The sequence below is a fragment of the Poecilia latipinna genome, unplaced genomic scaffold, assembly GCF_001443285.1.
Source record: "Poecilia latipinna isolate Pla-1442-1.1 unplaced genomic scaffold, P_latipinna-1.0 Scaffold54, whole genome shotgun sequence".
In the NCBI taxonomy this organism is placed as follows: domain Eukaryota; kingdom Metazoa; phylum Chordata; class Actinopteri; order Cyprinodontiformes; family Poeciliidae; genus Poecilia; species Poecilia latipinna.
In genome coordinates, this window is record NW_015112670.1 from 288,486 (window position 1) to 309,572 (window position 21,087).

The following is a 21,087-nucleotide window of genomic DNA, read 5'->3' on the forward strand; positions in this document are numbered from 1 at the left end:
ATTTTTTCAAAATTTTTTCCCCCAAAAAACCATTTGGGTAAATTTTTTTTTTTTTTTTTTTTTTTTTTTTTTTTTGTATACATGTTTGTGTTTTAGTGACGCTTTCGTGCAGTGCGACAGCGGCGCACTCCCACACGTCTCCTCCTCCTTCCCGGATTGGAACACCGGCAGCGGCGAGCAGACTCCAGCCTATCCCGGGAGAAGGTGATCAAGCTTCGGCCTCAGGTGCATCTCTGAGGCGGGGCGACGCGGAAGGTCCAGGTGGGTGATTCCTTCTTTTCTGTAACAAAGTCTCGGTTGTCTGCTCGCATCAGTACTCGGTGTGAAGTTTCCATCTCATTTTAAAAGTGCAGAATTAATTACATTGTAAAAGTTTTATTGCTAAAATGACGAAACTCAGGGACACAAATTATCCAATAAGCTTAGTTATGTTAAGTTATTGTTAAATGAATGTGCTGTAAAACTGACAACCATAAATCCTTTTTTACTGTTGGATGAACTAACATAACTTTGTAGACTAATTAATCAATAAAAACGCCACAAACCGCTATAAATGTTCTATTTCCCAAAATGCTTTGCAAATCTGGTAACATGTTGTAACCACATAAGCATCCAACAGTTTTACTGTCCAAACCGCTATTTCTGTCTACGGGCTGTACAAGCTTTTTTACTGTTAAAATAACCAAAATCGCAGTGTATTAAATTGTTTATTGTTAAAATGTTAATTGGAAATTGCAACAATTATCCAGTAGTTTCTGAATTTTAGTTTTGCAGTTGTGTTATTGTTAAACCGTTTCACAGTAGGACATCTGTAATACAAAACTACATTAAAACTGTAATTTACATGTTTAATAAACTAAAAAGCTACCATAAATTATTGCTGCAATCCATTGTAAATCAACAAGAATATGACATAAGCATATGACTTGCTGGTAAAAATAGGTGAAGTTGTATATATTTTTTTTCAACCGTCAAAAATGATGAAAATACAATTTTCCAATGAAAACAGCAAAAATGTTTAGAGTGGACACAAAAATAACAGTGTTATTTCTAAATGAGCTGATTTTGGGTGGCATAGATTAATACTGTAGGTGTAAGAATTTAAGATTCAATTTGATACTGTAGATTTTAAACACATTATACCAGTTTGATGATACAACATTTAAAAAAAAAAATATGTATAAGTGAAACTTTTTAGACACTCCAGCTCTTTTCTTTATGAGCTGGAGTTTTTTTTTTGTTTGTTTTTTGTTTTTTTGAAAAAAAAGAAAAAAAAAGTGAAGAAAATCAGTCTGCACATAATCAGATTTTTCCAGCAATATTTTTAGACCAAATTCTAGATTTTCCTTGAGCCAGCCAAGGCTCGAACGTCTCCCTAAGCTCCTCTTTGCCTCCCCCAACTCTTCCTGTCTGATATTAGCCCCCTGGCTCGCCTTAAAATGTGCGTTTCATTATTCAGGATTCAGTTCTGTTTGCCAGTGTAGACACACTTGTACCTGTTACATCCCAAGCCTATAGGGCAACTGAAGGACTCCTCTGTATCTTTTCCACCACCTTCTCACCTCCTCCCCTCTTCTGTCATCCCTCACTATACCACACCTGGTAACTACAAACTTGTACACAATAATAACAGCCGCATGTACCTATCTATCTCTCTATCTAGCCTGTCGGCAGTTAGTGGAGTGGCTGAGAGACTTGCAGGCGTGAAAGGTCAGTTAATCAATGGCTCACAATTTGACAAATCCCAGCGACTCTTATCATCCTCACGGGCGTTTAGGGGCCGAAAGGAGGACCACCGAGATAAATGCTTAATCCTGGCCGCTCAGAGAGGAGCGAAAGAGAACAAGCGGGTAAGCAGATGGGCATGCAGAGAGGCTGGGAGCAGCGGGGAGGAGAAGGAGGGGGTTGTTTGGAGGAGTAGGCGAGCAAAGAAAAGTAAAAGAAGCAAAGAAGGAGATGTAAAAGTGACTCCACTGCACAACTGGAAGGTGAACAAATGCGCCTGCATTTGGAAGATGTCAGCCGACTGCTTTCGTCTGTCACGTTCAAAAGGGGCACGCGACTTTGCGGCTCTCAGATCACTAGGTTTGCCTGGGGCTGGACAGGCCATGCACATGCCTTCTGGGCTGACGTACAAATCCGCTTCAGTCTTAGTTATGGGTTTGACACCATGTGTAAAGTTGAGAAAAACCTGAGGAAAACAAAGGTGTATGAGTGCCTGAATTCTCCCGTGGCATGTTAGCCCGCCTGCAGCAGTGTGCAACCAAGAGGAAAATGAGCTTTTGTCCACAAGGCTGGCCCTTTTCTTCCCTCTATTTTTCAAGCTGCAGGGGTTTGGAAGGTGGCAAACTCTCTGTGCCCTGTACCCTTAACAAAGATCACCTCAGTGTGACATCGGATCAGTTGTTTTTTTTCCCCCCGCTGAATTGTTTGTGGTTTTTAATCTTTTCTAGCTGTTTCATAGTGTCTAACGTAAACATACGTAAATGCTCAAATCTAAACACTGAGTATGTTTTTGCTGCTTTTTCAAGGTTGACCAAACTGTTGCTTTATTTAGTCTTGAATAATACATTGAAAATGCAATATTATTTTGTTGGCTAATTGGTCACATTTCCATTGAATCTAAAGGAGGATTTTGAAAGTTGTGGTTTCATAGCCCATTTTATAAACTATAAAAGCATTTCTACTATATTCAAAAATAATAGATGTAATTCTGTAGTTTTTTTTCTTTGTAGTCATATAATTTATTTGTTTAGACACAGTGCTGGTCCAAGTCAAATGCGAAGTAAGTTACTGCATAGGACCTCCTGACCAGCAGGGGGCTCCCCACTTGAATTCTTCTCAACAACACATATATATCTATATATCTATATATATATATCTATATATATATATATATATATATATATATATATAAACTTAACATTTATAGATATGTTTGCAGAGAAAAGTATGTGTGGATTATGGTTAAGATGGTTCTAATTTAGTTTGTTCATGTCTTCTGTTTGTGTCTGTGCTGAACTTATATTTCATCCAAACTGTAGCCACAAACTAATCATTAAATACATGAAAATTAGTCAGTTTTTTTTCCAACTCTACACTGAAATGTAATATTCCACAAATAACTGCAAAACCAGTTAAATAAGTCAGAATTTATTCATTTCTGTTTATTTAATAAAAATATATACTAGAATCAGGATCCAAAATCTCATTTGGATTAAGTCCCCAGGCCAACCGGCATTACTCAGACAGAAGGCAATGTTATCTTGTTGTTTGTTCAACCAAATTTTGAAGAATTGCGTTTGCATGCATGCATTGAGATTTCATCTGAGCTCTTGTTTTAGAAGAGAATCTGGCACACCTTGAGTGTCCTTTATCGCCGTCTCAATACAAATCCAATGTAATTCAATTGAGATAAGTTGAATTGGCATGACAGCAGATCTCTAGTATTGCCAAAGCACTTAGGAGGCAATGACAGGACCGCATCGATGCATACTGACACATACACAACACCGACTGACCGACCTGGTAGTGAAACTGAGACACACTCACAGATGAAGCACTGAGTCGGTGACAAGCCAAGTCAAAGACATTTTGGGAAAATAATCTCTGGAACGTAGAAGCTGAAGGTTTGTAAAGAATATGAAGCAAAGAGGAGAGAAATGGTGAAAGGAAGTGGATGGTGAGCCATGCTGAAGCGTGACATAGAATGAGAAAGAAAGGAGAGAGGGGGAGCGGGATAGAGGCAGTGAAAAAACAGAATGAGGCACAAGTGCCTCCAGAAAGTTTTTTAGGGAGTAGCCAGTTGTGGCCCACTAATAACTTTGGGTTGCCAGGCCAAAAACAAAAAGCCGGAATAGAATTTTAGATACTGTTTTGATTTATACAGTGGCATTCAATGAAAGCCAAAAATGTTACAACTTAATGAAACATTTACTCATTTATCGTAGGATGTTTGCAGTCTCTGGCTCGGGGAAAGTGGGGTTGCCTCCTTGGTAGCAGGGCTGGAAAGAGGTCATAGGAGGAAGACTAAGACCATAGGCAGAAAAAGAAGAGCAGAAAAGATAAAGAGACTAAAGAGGGGCAGGTTCAGAGGGGGATAAAATGTATAAGAGTGATGTACGAGAAGAGAGAAAAGGAAGAGATTTACTACAAGAGAGATTAAGTCAAGTTGTCCCCGGTCAGTCATTAATCCGATTTAAGCGCAATTAAGGTGAGACTGATTCCTTCCTAGAGAGAAAGAAGTAGATGGAGAGGCTGTAAAGAGGGAGAGCGGTGAGGGGGTTTGGAGGTGGGAGACAGGAATGGTAGACGAGGATGGAGTGATTGAAAGAGAAAAGTGGGAAAATGAAAACAGGTGTCTGAACTCAGAGAGGCTGTAAAGTGGGCAAATTAGAGACAGTGCGATGTACAAACAGACTCCCAATGAAACATTTTAATCCGTGCATTTGATCAGAGGTTTGATATTTTGAAAATACAGGTGGATATTTTTGCAAACTCTTTATCAATCATGTTTTCTAGAGATACTATGAGAAATCAGCTGTTGACCAAAATTGGCTGATTTTCAACTTGGCTGGTCTTAACTGGTCATGATCTCATCAAAATAAATAAAAAAATAAAAAACAGTAATCTTTTAATGTTGGTGAAATCTCTGTACTGTACTACAACTAGAAACCACACTTTTCTGTCTGGAAGTTTTTCTGGAAGGAAGAGGACTCTAAATTAGCTATTTTCAGAGTAAGTGAGATCCTTAATTGTGTTCCTATGGGAACTTAATTTTCTGTGTAGACATGACTGCAAAGTGTTCACAATGGTCATTTTAGATGGAGTGTGGCTTCAGTAGATAAGAAAGTTGAATGTAGTATAGTAAAAGTGATGCAATTCAGAGTTGCCTTCTGACATCTACCGAGATACTGATACTACTGAATGCTCAAAAGAGCTGAAAGGAAATGTTTTTAATTTTTAATTGTGGCTCTTAAAAAGACATTGGATTAGACAGAAATTGGTATAAAATTGGCCAAAATCACTCTGATCAGTGCATATTTGCCAGTGTTAATAATTTATACAGAATGCAGCTAACACTATTTTTTTGCCCATATAGCAGGTAACCAGTTTGTTGTTTTTGCTATTAGTGACATTAATCATGTAACTTTGGACTGAAGCTGTAAAGATTAGCTTGAAATTGTAGTGGCTGTTTTCCTATAGCTTAAGGAGTCAATAAGGAGCAGAAAGGACACAAAAGAGCAAAGAATGAATCTTTTTTTGAATAGAAATGTAAGGAAAGTAACGAAGAGCATCCCTCCTCCTCTCGTGTTTGCAACAAATCCCTGCTCTGTTTGTTCTAGATGTGTGTCAGGGGTCTCGGGGTCGACAGAGGGGTCCCTCCACTGCTGTAGCATTTCTGTGTCTATTGAGAGATGGTGGTCCCGATAGCTCGGCCCGTCTGACACGTACACAACGGCACATAAATCAAACGCACGCTCCCTCCATTTATCTCCTGCCTGAGAAGCATGGCAAAAGCGGCCAACTCTGCATAGAGTCAACGTGAGTCAGGTCTTGTTAAGTGGGGAAAGTAATGCTTAGTTGAAAAGGGTTTGCTTGTGTTTCTACCATCTCTATTGTTCGGGGTTTCTTCCAGTGTTTGTGCTTCTTTTGTTTGATGGTGTGCAGCTTGCTCTCAGCTACAAGCATAATTGCTGCCCCCACATATAACTGGTTGTTATTACAAAGCTTGTTAGGCCAAAGAATGGGGTAAATTGACAGCTCGGGTCATAGATTTTGTGTGCAGCATTTTCAGCTTTTCGATGGAAATAGCTTTGCATGGTTTTGATTGACTTACATGTCGTTTTCGAAGCATTTCCCCATTATTTGGCAAGAGGCTTTATATCTGCACTTTTTGTTGCATCATTTTTTGGACGCTCGGTTAAAGATTCTCTCTCATTTTTATTTTTCCTCTGGTACATCATCATGACTCCCAGATTGAGAGGCCATTTGGCTGCTGTTGACAGGAGGGAGCAGCTATTGACAGAGCCCTGCCGGGGAGGCGTGTCTCCGGCCCCGCGTCCAAAGCGTTTGTGGCGTTTAATACACTGTAACAGAGGTCCTCACAGCCCTCGCCCTGCATGCTGCTGCCATAGGGATCAATATGCACTGGGTTAGGAAGAAATGGACCATCTGATGCACACACAGAAAGGAGGGGGGTTAGAGAAAATGAGTGGGAGAGACAGAACCAGTGGGACGGGGTGGGGGTAACAAGAGGTTTAAAAGGAAAAAGAGAGGAGCAGACTTGGAAAATGGGGAGATGGCGCGACCAAGAGCAGCAAAGAAGGAAGAAAAAAGGGAAATGATTAGAGGGCTAGTTGAGGCAGAGAGCTGCTCTGCACAGAGATAGATAGCAGGGGAGAGAAGTCGTCAGTGGTTGAAAGAGATGTTCAGCTGGGAGAGAAAACAGATTGGAGTGAACGGGGATAGACTCTGAAGAAGAGGAAGACTTCAGACACCAGGGAGGATACACACAGGAAAGGAAAAAAGACATAAGGGAAGAGTGGGAGATAGGAACGGGGAGGGGGGTAGAAGAAAGAAAAAACAGAGAGAGAAGGGGGAGCAAGAGAGGGATGGGGAGGAAAGGAGAAGAAGGGGGGTAAAATTTCCATCAGGTTTTCAATTGGGGCGGATCAATAGTGTATTAGAGCTCACCTTGACCCCGTTCCCCCCCCTCCCTCCACACACACTTCTCTCCGTCCCGGCACACAGTCCAAGCTACTCTCCCTCACAGCAGGGGACGGAGAGGGGGAGAGATTGCATTACGGCCTCTCCTTCGTGGACCAAAGTGGCAGAAAATGGCACAATAAAAGCAAGAGCGGCCAGAAAGAGAAAGGAGGAAAACTAAGTCGCGGCAGGCAGAAACAGAGAAAGTGGGAGACGAGGAGTGAGAGGGAGCAGAACGAGAAAGCAGCGGGTGTTGTCGCACTTGTTTGGAAGGATCTTTCTGTGCGGGGAAGATACTTGTTGTTGGGCGCCTTGTTGTGTGCATGACTTGAGTGAGTTTGTGTCACTAAAGCTCTTAAAAAGACATATTGGAGCTGATGCTGTCCACACAAAACGAGATAATGCACACGGATGGAGAAATGTTTAGTCTTCAGCCAATAGACTGTTCAACAGTCATCATGCTGTTTTTATGCTTGCTTGTTTCTTACTTTTTCTCTCCCTGACTGAATTATCAGACCTGTGTATTGTTCGTAGAAAAATCCTATCTATTTCCTACACATAATTCACACAGTGTTACTAGTATTTGTAGGCAAAACATGATGTATTGCACATTGCCGAATCATATCCAAGCTTTCATAGATGTTTCTAATTTAAAAAAAAAACATCTTCTGTGTATTTCATTGTCTCCTTTTACTACATATAGACGCAGCTGCAGTCGCAGGTAATTTATGTTGTAGTTTAACATTTAGATGAAACCAATCCATCTGTAGCATAGTAATGTAGAAGAGGCCATGATGCTGAAATCATATTAAAGGTTGTTAAAAGATGCACAAGCATGCAGGAACATGACTTTAATTACAAGATGGTATTTTTAAAAATTCAATTTAAATCAGATTGTTGATCTATTATTTTCTAATTAGCTTAAAATAATTTAATTTGGTTAAATATGATCTGTGATAATGAAAACAAATCATTCATAATCCTGTCATGCTACTGCGTTCCAGTGACAGCAGATACCCTACCTTGGGTAAATAACTCTGATCTTTAGCATACTGAACAAGGACATTACTGTTACTGCATTTACTCAACTATTTCAATACTGCAGCATTAACACAGTAATACATTACTGTAACAGTCTGTGCACATAAAGATTGACTCACATCATGATGCCAGATGCTTAAAAATGAAAAGAAAACTGATGGCATGACATAGCTCTTGATCAATTTAGTTAATGATCATCTGGGCAAATAAAGTGACGGCAGAACTAAAATAGGTGACCCTAAAGCAATTAAGCACAGTGAATTCAACACCGTTGATCCTAATACACAAACATTATTTAAACCGTGCGTCATAGGCAACACTTATACTTCAAAGATGCGGCAGAAGTTAATCTTCCACTAAAACCACTACGTCCTTATATTTAGACCTGCATAACATGGATTTCTCAAAATTTCAACTTACATGGCCAGAAGGAAAACTGTGTGAAAGTAACGAACACTTATAAATATTGAAAACACAAATAAATTAAAACAAAAATCAGATGAAGGGTAAAATAAGGTCAATAATACTAAAAAACAGCTCAGTGTTTCAACAGCCTGAGGCAGATTGCTGTGGTGGTTCTGTTTTTGATGTAGCTATGTTGTTGTTTGTTTGATGACAGCAGTTCAAAAGTTCATGGAGAGAGTGTGAGGAGTCTCTGACAACGTTAACGGCAATGGCTCTGATAGAGACCCGGGTTAGAAGTACAGCGACTCCCAATGACCCTTTATGGTCCCTTGATTTTCCTCTGCTGGGCCGTCTGTCTGCCACATTGCAGATAAAATACTGCAGAGGAACATGTCAACATAGTCTCTGCCATAATTAAAGATGATATTGGTAAGGGATGATTATTGCCTTAATTCCACTGAAATAAGAATAATATTGCCTAAGATGTCTTAAGTATTATTTCAATATTGTCAGGTGACCTCAGTACATTCTATTGTTCTAACAAGGGCATACCTTGTAAGGGACTTTACAAGAAAACACCTTACAAGGGTTGATGTACATCCATACTGTAAAGGTTATAAAATGTACCTGATCTTATGAAGCTTCTTGTTTAATTATTTTTAGCCCAAAGATTGACAAATGATGATACTTGAAAATAGCAGTTCATCTAACAAAAAAAAGGGGAATCAGACACAAGTCAAACCAGAGGAAAATAATTACACCGTCTCACATGAGCTTGATTAAAGATGGGATGTTAACAATGTGAAAATTGCTTTTTAACTTCTCAAAATCAACAGTCTGTCCAGCAACAACTGAAGGGAAAGTATTGTAGATAGTCTCGGTTTTGGTCACTTGTTCATTACTAATATTTACCGTAGAGTCAGCAAAATTTAACTCCTCAGCTTTCCAAGATATTAAAATAAAATAAAAAAAAATATTAACAATGTTTAGAGTTCAGTGCGATTTGGAGGGTTATGGACTTGGGGTCCACAGAAAACCTGTTGAATTGCCAATCTACAAAATACCCTGAATTTCTAATCGCAACATCAGCAGAATTGCCTCAAAGCTCTTGGATTACTAGTAAAAGGTCAAAGGTTCTTATATTCTCATCTACATTACAGGTTTTTCAAATAGTTTCTATTGCTCCAATATACAATTTCTCCAATTTGAAGCCCTTCTAGTGTGGCACCACATTAAAATGGCACCTTTTAATGGAGAGGAACACAGGACTGTCCCCATCTGTTGTTGTGCTCTGCTTCTTAGCTGACTGAAAGGAAATTACTGCACTTTTATCTCACCTACATACCAGAAAAACACAAAACATTTTACATATTTACAAATATTTGCAGAAAATAAAATGAAAAGTTGCCACATATTTTTGTTAAAGTTCAAGTGGCTGACTCCAGGCTCTGTAGGAACAGACAGCCTGACTAATTAACCAGTTAAATAACTATTTGACTTAGTGTTTGGTTAAAGAACAGGAAAACAAAATAAGTCAATGTGTAACAAGCAAATAAAAACTTATATTACTTCAGCTGTTCTATTCTTCATTTAGCATATGCATCAAACAGAACATTGTTATGATCATTGTACTCAATATGTTATTTTTTTTTTACCACTGTAACAATGATTTTAAATAAAAGCAATTAATTCATGTTATACATTTACATTTTAATTTAAAAACTGTGGCACTGTTAAACCAAAGTCATTTCTACAAAAAGTTATAGTGTAATCCATAGGTCAACTAGCTGGACAGCTAATGGTAGCATAGCCTCAAGTTTGCCTTAAAAATCTCAGGTTTTATAGTGGTAATGCAGTGAATCTTTCCATTGTCAAGGTCTATTTGTATATTTTATTCAAGCTGCAGGAATCTGCCATGGCTGCCATGTCCTTTTATGCCTATAAGTAAAACGAAACAAGAAGCTGAAATGGCAGGAAGAGGCCCAGGTTGCTCAGAGTCACATAAGAGACAGTTTCTGCATAAATGTTAGGCTATTCAGCCCAACAAAAAAAAAAAAAGAGAAGTGAGCTACCGTGTGTGGAAATCTTTGAGTTTCTGAAGGGGATTGTCTATATGGAATCATACAAATATGCTGGCAGCTACAAAATATCCACACACGTCTGTCCTCCATCAGCAGAGGACAGCATGTTTCTTCAGGAGGGTAGCGGTTGGGGCCAGAGGGAGGTGATGCGGGGGGGGAGGTTGAATAAAATAAAATTGATCCAGGATTTTAGCATTTAGACACAGTTTACAAAGCGATATAGAGGGGGGACAGTGCAGGGGGAGGATAGTTAACTTTACAATAGGTCAGCTCTGCTTCCAACTCTGTTACCAACCCCGATGTCCTTCTACCCGCGCCCCTCTGTGCATATACAGAAGAAAGTAAACAGAAGATAGAATCCTCTTATTCTGTGCCTTTTGGCTGAACGTGTGATTTAGCTGTTTAGACGTGAGCTTGTTTGTAAACGCGCAGACCTGTACCAGCAGCTTCATCCCCATCTCTTCCCCACATTTCCTAATGCTGTTCCCATTGTCGCCCATCCACACTCCAGTGCACACGCACACGCCAGGAAGACGCACACGCGCACACACACACACAGCTCCACACAAACTCTGTCCCACTCACTGAGGGGGAGAAAGGGGAAGAAAAAAGGAGAGAAAAAAAGAAATCGATCGCCGGGGATAGCGGTGCGCGTCGGAGGATCGTATCTTGTCAAAATAATATATTACCCTCATCCCCGCCTGATCGATGCGGTGGATTAGGGACGGAGGGCTCCCTTCTCTCCTCTCTCCCTCCACCCCTTCCCCTCCCCTTCCACCCTCTCTTCTTCCTCGGTGCTTGGTGCAGTTTAATATTTACCTCCGTGAAAGAGCGGCCGCGACGGCTCTCAGCCCTAATTGATTCCGACACATGCGGCTCTGTGCTCGGGCTGCGGATGAGAGAGGGAGGGCCGGCAGGAATGCTGAGGGAGAGGGGAGAAAGGAGGAATAAAAAAGGGAAGGATGACAAAAAAAGATAAAGATTTAGGGATTAGGAACTTGGAGAGAATGCCTCATCGTGCGCAAAGGTACATAGCTATTTTATTTGTATGTTGTCATGATACAGCTTTAAACTTTATTTTATTGGGATTTAAAGTGACAAACTAATACAATGTGCTGCATATTCTGAAGCCAAATTAATTTGGCATGTCTTTTTTCCTGTAAAAATCCATAAACTGGTATTTTTGTTCTGTTTTAATCTGATACCGTTCAGTTTGTCACAAACCATGGAAGAGACAACAACAAAAACTAAGTAGGTGTTCTGGTCAGATTAGTTCCACATTGAATTTCTGGTCCAATGTGCCTTCAGTACACCATCGCCACAGTGAAGCATGGCGGTGGCAGCATCATGCTGTTCTCTTCAGCAGGGGCTGGAAATCTGGTGACAGCTAATAGGAAGGTCGATGAAGCCTACCTTCATCTACTTTGACGAAGGTCGGCTTCAACGAGGCAGATGATGAGGCCTACCTTCATCTTTTGAAAGTAGGCTTCTGACTTTCGAAAGATGAAGGTAGAATCTGAGAATCCTTAGTCTCAGATTCTCAGGGAAATCTGAGAATAGAGCATGTTAGAATGCTAAAAAGAATGTCCAAAAAAAGTACATACCTTAAAAACCCTCTGGCTGTGGTTACTCTACAAAATATTGACTTTTGAAGACAGGTTTCATGAGTTCCACACTCTTCAGATTGTTACAAAAAATATTTCATTGGTGGAAGCACAGTTTCCTTGCAGCAAGAAGGTCCTTGGTTCAAATCCTGGCCTGGAGTCTTTCTGCATGGAGTTTGCATGTTCCTCCTGTGTATTTGTGGGTTTTCTCCTGATACTCCAGCATCCTCCCACCGTCCAGGCAGTGGGGCGAGGTTAACTGGTCTTTGTAAATTGTCCTTAGGTGTCTGTGTATGGTTGTTTTTTTTTTTTCCTGTGTGCCTCTGTGTTGTCCTGTGATGTACCCCGCCCCTAGACCGTGACTGCAGGAAACTGCCCCGAGATGGACGGACATAAAATCAGACATTTTTGGTTTCAACATGGCAAAAAGTAAAAATGTTTAAGTAAATATTTTTGCAAGGCACAATGTGGAATATAGATTGAAATATATGTAGAGGCTGCTGCAAAAAAAAAAAAAAGAAAAAAGGGGGGGGAAATAAAGGGTCCCATCAAAATTCCACCGATTGTGATGGAATAATTTGACAAATGGATTTAGCAAGAAACCTCACAGGGAGGTCAGAGGAAATATAAACTGGAAAAATATGAGATGGAGATGACAGAGCCATAAGGTAAAGAAGGATGGTGATGTTCTGTGGCGCAAATAGAAGAAAAGGGATGAATGGAACAGATAGCCGAGAGGAAATGAATCAGGCAGAACGAGGGAAACAGAAAGAGCGAGTGGAAATGGGACGGTACGCAGAGACGGCTTCAGGAGAGAGAAAACGGGAAGTGGACCGGGGCAGAAGGGAGCAAATGAGAGGGGATTAAGAGAGCGACATGAAGATGGATAGAAATGGGAGAGTGAAACATGACAGGTGGAATGTAGAGCACCTATAAAAGCGCGGGAACGGCGAGGATAGAAATAGGGGGGAGTTGGGGGGTGGAGGGTGGGGGGGATGATGGAAAAAAGAGCCCACTGCAAAGAGGTGACAGAATGATATCAGGTGGGATAGACAGAAAACAGGAGTGATAGCAGAGTGAGAGGCGGAAAGGTAGAGAGGGACCATATTTTCCGTTGAAGGAACTGGGCTGTCACGCTGTTCCGCCAGCACAGAGCGGCTCTATAAAATACAGAGAGCAGGCAGGTCGTGTCGGGTGACTTATGTGTATATCTAGGCTCTGTCAATATTTCTTTCTGTCGCGCTTCCTCTGTGCTCCCCGGGTCCTCGGCTCCAGCTGTGCTTCCACTCTCTCCTTGCCTGCCCCGGTTGTCGCTTCTTGTCCATTAGGTCTCTGATCTTGTTCCTTGTGCCAACCAGAGGCATAAGCAGAAGGTGTACATTTTTGATCATCAGCTCACAAGGCAAATACGAGTGTGGCACATTGGCTTGAGGACTTGGCAGGCTCTATATTCCCTAGTAGTTTGACACCATGAGAGAATATGGTGGGATTTACAGTTGAACAGCGCGATGACACAGATCTATTCAAAGGTCTCATAATTAGGAAAACAGCTAGAGGTAGTTTAAATCTCCACCATTTTTCTTATCGATGCATAAGAGCATGAATGAATTAATGCGCGTGTTTGTTTGCATCTTTCCACACGTGTGCTCCTCTTCTGCAGCGCAGAGGCGCCGGCTGGTAGGCTGATTTATTCATGCCTTCCCAAAGAGGATTCCACCTCCTCCTTCTCATTTGGCACACTTTGCATCCTGAACGCAGGCCTGTGGAGGCCTGGGTCCACGGGGGGCAGGCATCCTGCAGGTGCAACTACTTTAATCTGCAACTCGTAGATGCTCACAAATTAGCAGAAATGTCATGTTTATTTATTAGGAAATTGGATCAGAACTTCTCTAAACAGTTCTGTGTTTTCAGTCTTGTAGAGTTGCTCCCTTGTTGACTTGCAGTGCCTTACAGTTGACGTTTTCATAAGTTGACACTGTACAGGTCCAAACTGGAATGTATTTTATTTGGTCTGTATATGTTAGGCTAATCTGCAAATAGCCACAGTTTGAGTAGGAGTGTCTGCCGACATTGACTATTTGTCATGAACTCCATACCTCTGGCCATTGTGAAGGAGTAGCAAGAAGAAAGTCATTGTTGATCATAGTGGAAAGAAAGTCCTATTTTCAGGTTGCCACCGGCCATGTAGGGACACAGAAACCATATAGAAGAAAGTACTCTGGGAATCAAATCAAAAATGTAAACTTTTTAACCTGCTTTTAAGTAATTTTTCCAGTGGAAAACTAAAACTGCTCTTCACATGGATTGGACTATGCACACTAGGAAACATGGTGGTGGTAGCATCATGCTGTGGGAATGCTATTCTTCACCAGGGACAAGGAAACCATGGAGTTGATGGAAAGATGAATAGGATTAGCATACACCCATAGCTACAATGGGATGGTGTAGATCAAAGCATATTAATATGTTGGAATGGTCTAGTCAAAGTTCATGCATGAAACCAATTTAGGATCTGTGGCAAGACATCAACTAACTGGTGTCCTCCATCCAATCTGATTGAGCATGCAAAGAAGATACATTAGAATTTTTCTTTCACTGAAACCTTATTTTTTGTTATTTAAAAAATCCAGCTAAATTTATTGGAGTTTGCAGGAAAAAAAAAATGTGTAGAATGCTTTTGCACTTTAATTTCCAGCCTCGATTCTGGTTTAGCTGAAGCCCAACTGATCGAAAATATTGTTTTGATTTGGTTTTAGGAGAGGGGGGGAAAAAATATTGTTTCACTCTGCAAATTGTTCTGTGAATCTATTTTGAGCTGCCGATAAGACTGTGTGACAACTGATTGCCAACACAGAACCAGAGAGGCAAAAGAAAAATATATAATCCTGGACAGTGATACAGAACTTATTTACTCCACGGAACAAGCTGAAAATTCCCAATCCATCTCCATGACTTCCTATTTCTCTGAGCCGTTGTTTCTTTTTCCTTCCCGCCCGCTTCCCTCTCTGCGTCTCTCTCACCTTCTCTCTTGCCACTGTGCCTAGTTCTTTATTTACACATCTCCCCTGCTCTCTGCAGTGGCTCAGGGAGCGGTAACAGAAGTGTCACTTGTCATTATTGGTCTAATTCAGTAATCCGTCATCGTGCGCTCACTGTATGCAGCGCATTATATGCCGGCACAGCAGGTGTACTACGCACCGAGGTGGAGATTCGATTTGACACGCGCGCACGCAGGCGAGCGGGGGCCGCTGAACGTGTGTGTACGTTTGTTAGTGTGACGAAGGAGGAAACGCGGAAAGATGGAGAGATTGAATCCAGGTGTTTTGGTGTGTTCTGCTGTGTGGGTGAGTGGGTGTATGAGTTTTTGTTACAGTCACAGCCCAAGCCTGTCTCATCATCAGTGACACCGAATGCTGTTTCACAATGAACTAAGCAGTAGGTATTAATCTAAAATCATGAGTCTTTATGTTAGGTGTCTGTGTGCTCAGTCAACGTGCTGCTTAGACGAGGCTGGATTATAATTTAATGTAGCAAAACAACACATAACATAACATATCATAACATAACATCAACTTTATTACACATTTAGTACCTTGACTTTAAACATAGTTGTGCACCATAAATGATGTCATATTTTACAATGTTTGAAAAAAGTGATTGATGTTTTTGAAGAGGCTGTCCAAGGTTTTTGTTGTGCTTTAATACCAAATCAGCTTAACATCAGAGAATCAAATCAAAAATGTATTGAATATCGAATACATATAATTATTATAATTTTTTTTTTACATCAAATTAATATGTTTTCTATGAGACAGCTGAAGAGAGTTTGGATATGAAATGGTAAGATATGTAGAATATTAAGTAAATGACCAAAGAGCTTATTTGATATTATTAGATAAATGTTTATTTTTATTTATTTATTATTTATTTTATATATATGTTATTGCAATAGTCCAATTTTAATTGACCTATCTCAAACACCATTTTGTTTTGCATCTCCTTTTGTAAGATCCAAAACACAACAGCTCCAGCCTGCTTGGACTCGCCTCTGCAGCTCAGTCCAGTTCCAGTGGGTTTCAGACAGTCTCTCCAGTGTAATGTCTCAGTGCATTCTGGGTAGTACTTTGTCGGAACCAGAATGAGAGCGAAGAGCTTTTAAGGTTTGTGATAGTGCAGCTTCCCGTTCTCTTTTTATCAGTGGCAATTTGTATGTGAGCGCACACCTCTGCACTCCCTGCAGACACGGCGGATTTCATCAAGTTCTTAACCCCGCAAGGCTACAAATCCGGTTACCACTGTAAGTGTTTTAAACTGTTTAAACTATCAGAGCGCTCCATGCTGAGTCCCGGACCATGAGTGAGTCACGCCGAGATCTCGCTGAACCATACAAGTCCTAACTGCATTTACTTTTCTCATTTCTTCCATTTTGTATTTACTTCATGTAACACCTGCCATTTCCCAGCACCTTATCGAAACCAAGCCTTTATAAAATAACTCCAGGGGGATTTGGTACTATTGTGCTCTGTAAAGTTTTTTTTTATGGTTTTATTGATCCCTTTCTCAAAAATCCAATGTTATATATAGAAAAAGGTTAGTAAAATACTAGATAATTGTATATAACCTGAATATTCTCTATTCATTCAGGCAGTTCTGGGACTGCCTGAATGTTTCTGATGTAGACATCCTAATTGTTGGATGAAAAAAATGCACCTCAACAGTAGAGATCTACATTTATTGTACTATAAGGTTGTGAAAGATGTCCATCTATCGCTGACATCCTTTAACATTTTAAAACTCTTTCTGGGACAAGCTTCTTAAAAACCCGAATAAATTATTTGACCTTGTTTACTTCATTTAAATCCTGAAGTCATTTCTCATCAAACGCAAAGAGAAGAACCTGGTCCATGCAGAGAGTCAACATCTTTAATCTTAATTCTGAACATGTGAACAAACCTAGAAATAGTGTCTCAAGTGTGATCTTAAGTGGGAGCAAAGCAAACGGAAAGGATTTTTACCTGGATAAAACATTTCTAGTCAAACACTGTTGACAGTAAAGCAGCTGCCACAGAGGTTTTCTGACACAAATCCATCACAGACAAGTTTTACCGTAAGTTCTGCCAATATTCTCAAGCACAGATTCGGATTGTCACAACCAGTTTGCATACTTCCTCCTTTAAGCTCATAACCATTAGCCATTTCCTTGACCTTTATTGATGTTCAATTCAAGTTTGATTGCTTGTGTGTCTGTTTTATGTTTCTCAGTGTACCTCCTTTTATTGCCTCATTGATTTTTTTATTATTGATTATTGCATTTCATACATTTTACAACCACTGTGCAAAGTTTTATCCATCGACGAACACTAAAAGCTCTCTAAACCTGAATCCAATGCTAAATAATACCAGCATTTAGGCAAAATAAATGGCCAAAGTGCTAAGCTCTTGTTTTCTTATCTCATTCGGTAATACTTGTGTGACCTGCTCTTTCCTGCTGTCTCTCACATCTAACGCAAACAGAAAAGAAATAAAGGGAGTCGGAATATGATTGTTTTGTTTAAAATCCTCTTGTTTCATTGCTTGTTATTGACGACTAGCTTTGAAGTGAAATGGACTTTCTTGCTTGACAGCTGTCAGCATGATTGTTTTTCTTTTCTTTTTTTTTTTACTGCTATGTTTGCGTTACTGCATATGAGTCCATACAGCAGTAAAGAATTACATTTCACAGTGTATTTAATGCAGTGACTTGCAAAAGCATCATTATCCCTCACATAGTTAAATTCTGCTACATATAATCTAGTGCAATAAGTTGCCATCAGAAGTCACCTAACCGGTAAATCCTGCAATTTAATGGCGGAGTTATGTGAAGGAATCTAGTGAAGTAAGATGGTTGCTACAGAACATAAAGACCAAGGCACTCAGTGGTTGTATCAAGCATAAGCTGTAGAGTTGAAGTAGGATGGGGTATGAAACGATACCCCACGATTTTGAACATCTCATACTTCATCATCCAAACACATGGCACAACTGGGAACAAACGGCACTAATCAGGGAAGCAGCCAGGAAGCAACTCTGGAGGAGATGCAGAGATTTGCTGCTTGGGAGAAACATTACTGTGTAGCATGGTGGTGGCAGCATCATGCTGTGGGCATGTTTTTTCTGTCTTCTGTGGGGCAAAAAGAAAAAAGGCTAATTGAAGTTGATTGGAAGATGGATGGGGACTACAAATGCAGACAAACCCCTCAAACCAAATCTGCTTGAGGTCATAAAACGTGTAACGCTGAGCAGAAGTTGTGAATGTTTCCAGAAAAAAAAAAAGTGGAAAAAGTTCGTGGCGTCTGGATACTTTGTAAAGCCTTTTAAGCTGACCAATTGATTTGAGTTCAGGAGCCGGTTTGCACAGTGATATATCCTCATAACTTAATCATCGGCATTATGTAAAATAAAGTGGAGGTGGAGAAAGAAAAGAAGAAAAAAATAGGGAGAACGTAGTTAAGGTACGATTAAAGAAGTTCTTGCGGATGGAAAGAGTTTGAAAGATTAAACTGTGCGCTTGAGTGGATGTGAGAAAGAGCGCACAGGGAGCGATATATGGGGAGTTGAAGATACAAAAAAAAAACAAAAAAAAAAAAAAACGATGAGAGGTGATGCCACCAGAAGGGAGAGCAGAGGAGGAGGAAGGAGGGAGATGATGAATGTAGGGAGAGCAGGGATGAGAGACGGAGCAGCATGAAAAGAGCGGGTACGGTGCGCGGCCGCGCTCTGACGATGATGAAACGTTAATTAAAGTAAACGAGCTACCTGCGCCCCCCGCCCGCCCCCAGCCCCCCGGTAACTCCAGCACCCCTTGTCACAGTCTGTCAGGAGACAAAAAAAAAAAAAAAAGAGGGAGAGCAAAATAAAAAGAGGATGGGAATTAAGAAGCCATGTTGGATGTTTCGCTAATAATTCGTATGAGTCTTTGCTTAAAACTCTTTGTTCCAAATAGTATTTATCGTCCAAAAACAGTATGTTATAGCGGTTGTATTAAAAAAAAAAAAAAAAAAAAAGGCAAAATTTCCGAATCCAATCCCCAGATCCTCTCTTCACACTTTCACTCCGGCCTGCGTCGCACCGTGTATATAAGCCTCATTTCCCGTTCAAGTTCACGCAAGATTTATCTGCCAAGTTCACCTTTTGCTTCTCTCTTTTTTTTATTATTTATTTATTTTCCCCTCAATGCTCATATCAATTCAGTTAATCTGGGCTCTAATTCTTTTATATATATTTATTTACTCGCTCGATCACTCTCTTCTGTTTCCCCCCCCCCCCCTACTTTTTTTTTTTTTCATCTCTCTCCAACGATTATCCTGGCGTCTAATTAGAAATCGATGCCGCTGGGCCGGCGGGTATTTGCAGTGTGTTTGTGGACGTTGAGAACAATTCCCCGGACAGAGAAGAAAGGGAAGAGAGAGGAGGAAGAGGAAACGCTGCACCGCCGCTCTGTATGCACACACAAAAACACACAAATGCACATATATTCTGACAACCGACTTTACAACCGCTCGCAGCTATTCTTATTTCTAAAAAGCATTAAAAAAAGAAGAAAAAAATACAAGGAAGGAAAAAAATGAAAAGAAAATAATTTTTTTTTAACAAGTGACGCGAGGGAATTTTTCAAGATTGTTGCGGATTGTCTTTTAGCAAAACAAACTGATCTTAAACTGGGACCGAGATATGAATGTGAGCTAATTTATTATTATTATTATTATTATTATTATTATTATTATTATTATACGTGCATTTGCATCTATCTTTTAAGGCCTATATGAATTGGTTAATTTCTTTTTAAATAGTTACAAATATTTTACGTGAGATTCCCTCCCACCCCCTTTTTTTTTGCAACAAAACAATCGAAAGTTTCAACTCAGTGAGGAATGAGGTTAAATCCAGACTAAACCGTGTCACACAAACGCTCCTCTTGTTCCCCCGCATCGTTCTGTGCCACATCTGTCTGCTGCTCCGTTCGCATATATGAAGTCGACGCTTTAGCGCCATTACCGGAGCCAGTCGAACCTAACCGGATTATCAACTGCCAGATGAAAAAAAAAAAAAAAAACCTTAAAGTGTTCCAACCAAGTGAAAAAAAACAGAATAGAGTGTAGAGAATGAGAGCCCCGCACTTTTATTAGTTCAGCTTTGCACCACAGTGTGTTTGTTTGTTTGTTTACCGTCTTGTGCGCACGACGTTTTATTGGCTCGCTCCGTAATCTGTTTTCCAGCCGGTTCTCTCTCTCTCTCTATTTTTTTCCCCTGTTCATCATGAACAAACGAGATGCATCACACATTGCTCAACCCACAGAGAGTTGAGCAGTGTGTGATGCATCAAGGGCAGGGGCGCATCCAGAATGTTTTGTGGAGCGGTGGCCATATTCGGGGCTAATAATAACCACGGGGGGGGAAGAACAGTAAAACCAAAAGCTATGGTAGAAATTCCACATTACATCACACAAAATGGTAAATATCAATTCTCCTGATGAGTTTTTAAACATCCTCAGTTGTCCGTAATAAGCATGCCGGTATGAGATTCTAACATTATGATAGACTTGGATAAAAATGCCACGGTTTTACACTACGACTGTATGTAGACAAGAAATTGAAAATATGTAAAATGATTGAATTCCTTTTGTTTAAAACAGAAAAGCAACAATTATTTCTGGTGCTGCTACAACTCTACACCAGTTAAACTTATATAATTTGTTTGAGGGTTTTATTTTGATCCAATGATTGAAGTAAAAATACTCAAATAACCAGCTGTTAAATTTTGCAGCAGTTTTAAGTGTTTATCGCACAGAGAACATTGTAACTTCTCGCGGCTCCTCACACAATAGTATAGCTGAAATTAGCTGATTAATTAGTCATGCTATCTGCTGAGGTAGCCACCTTCCAGTCACGATGCCCTTAATGTTGGTGCCTAGAGTCTTCCTATTAAGGAGGGAAAAGTGTAGTTGTCTTTAGATTCTGACTTATTTGAAGCCATCGGATTGGTTGTGCGCAGCAACGTGTGTCAGGGAAGGGTCCTGTTGAACTCTTCAGTGCTTCATAGAATCAAAAAAAAAAAAAAAAAAACTACAGTCCTTTCTGTGTTTGGCATCTACTCAAAAATACTTTAAGCATTAGAAACAGTTAGAAAAATAAAGTCATGGCTTAAACTCCTAACTGTTGACAACATGTTGTCAAGTACCTCTACCCCAAAAATCTGTTGACTTCAAAGG

General features: G+C 40.2%; 1 protein-coding gene across 3 annotated transcripts in view; it reads left to right on the forward strand.

Annotated features, from left to right (window-relative positions):
- Nucleotides 1-21,087, forward strand: part of erfl1 (Ets2 repressor factor like 1) — a 61,927-nt gene that overhangs the window by 9,952 nt on the left and 30,888 nt on the right. For all 3 annotated transcript variants that reach the window (XM_015052957.1, XM_015052970.1, XM_015052964.1), the window contains exon 2: nucleotides 97-261. The gene's annotated coding sequence lies outside the window, so the exon portion shown is untranslated. The remainder of the gene's footprint in view (nucleotides 1-96; nucleotides 262-21,087) is intronic.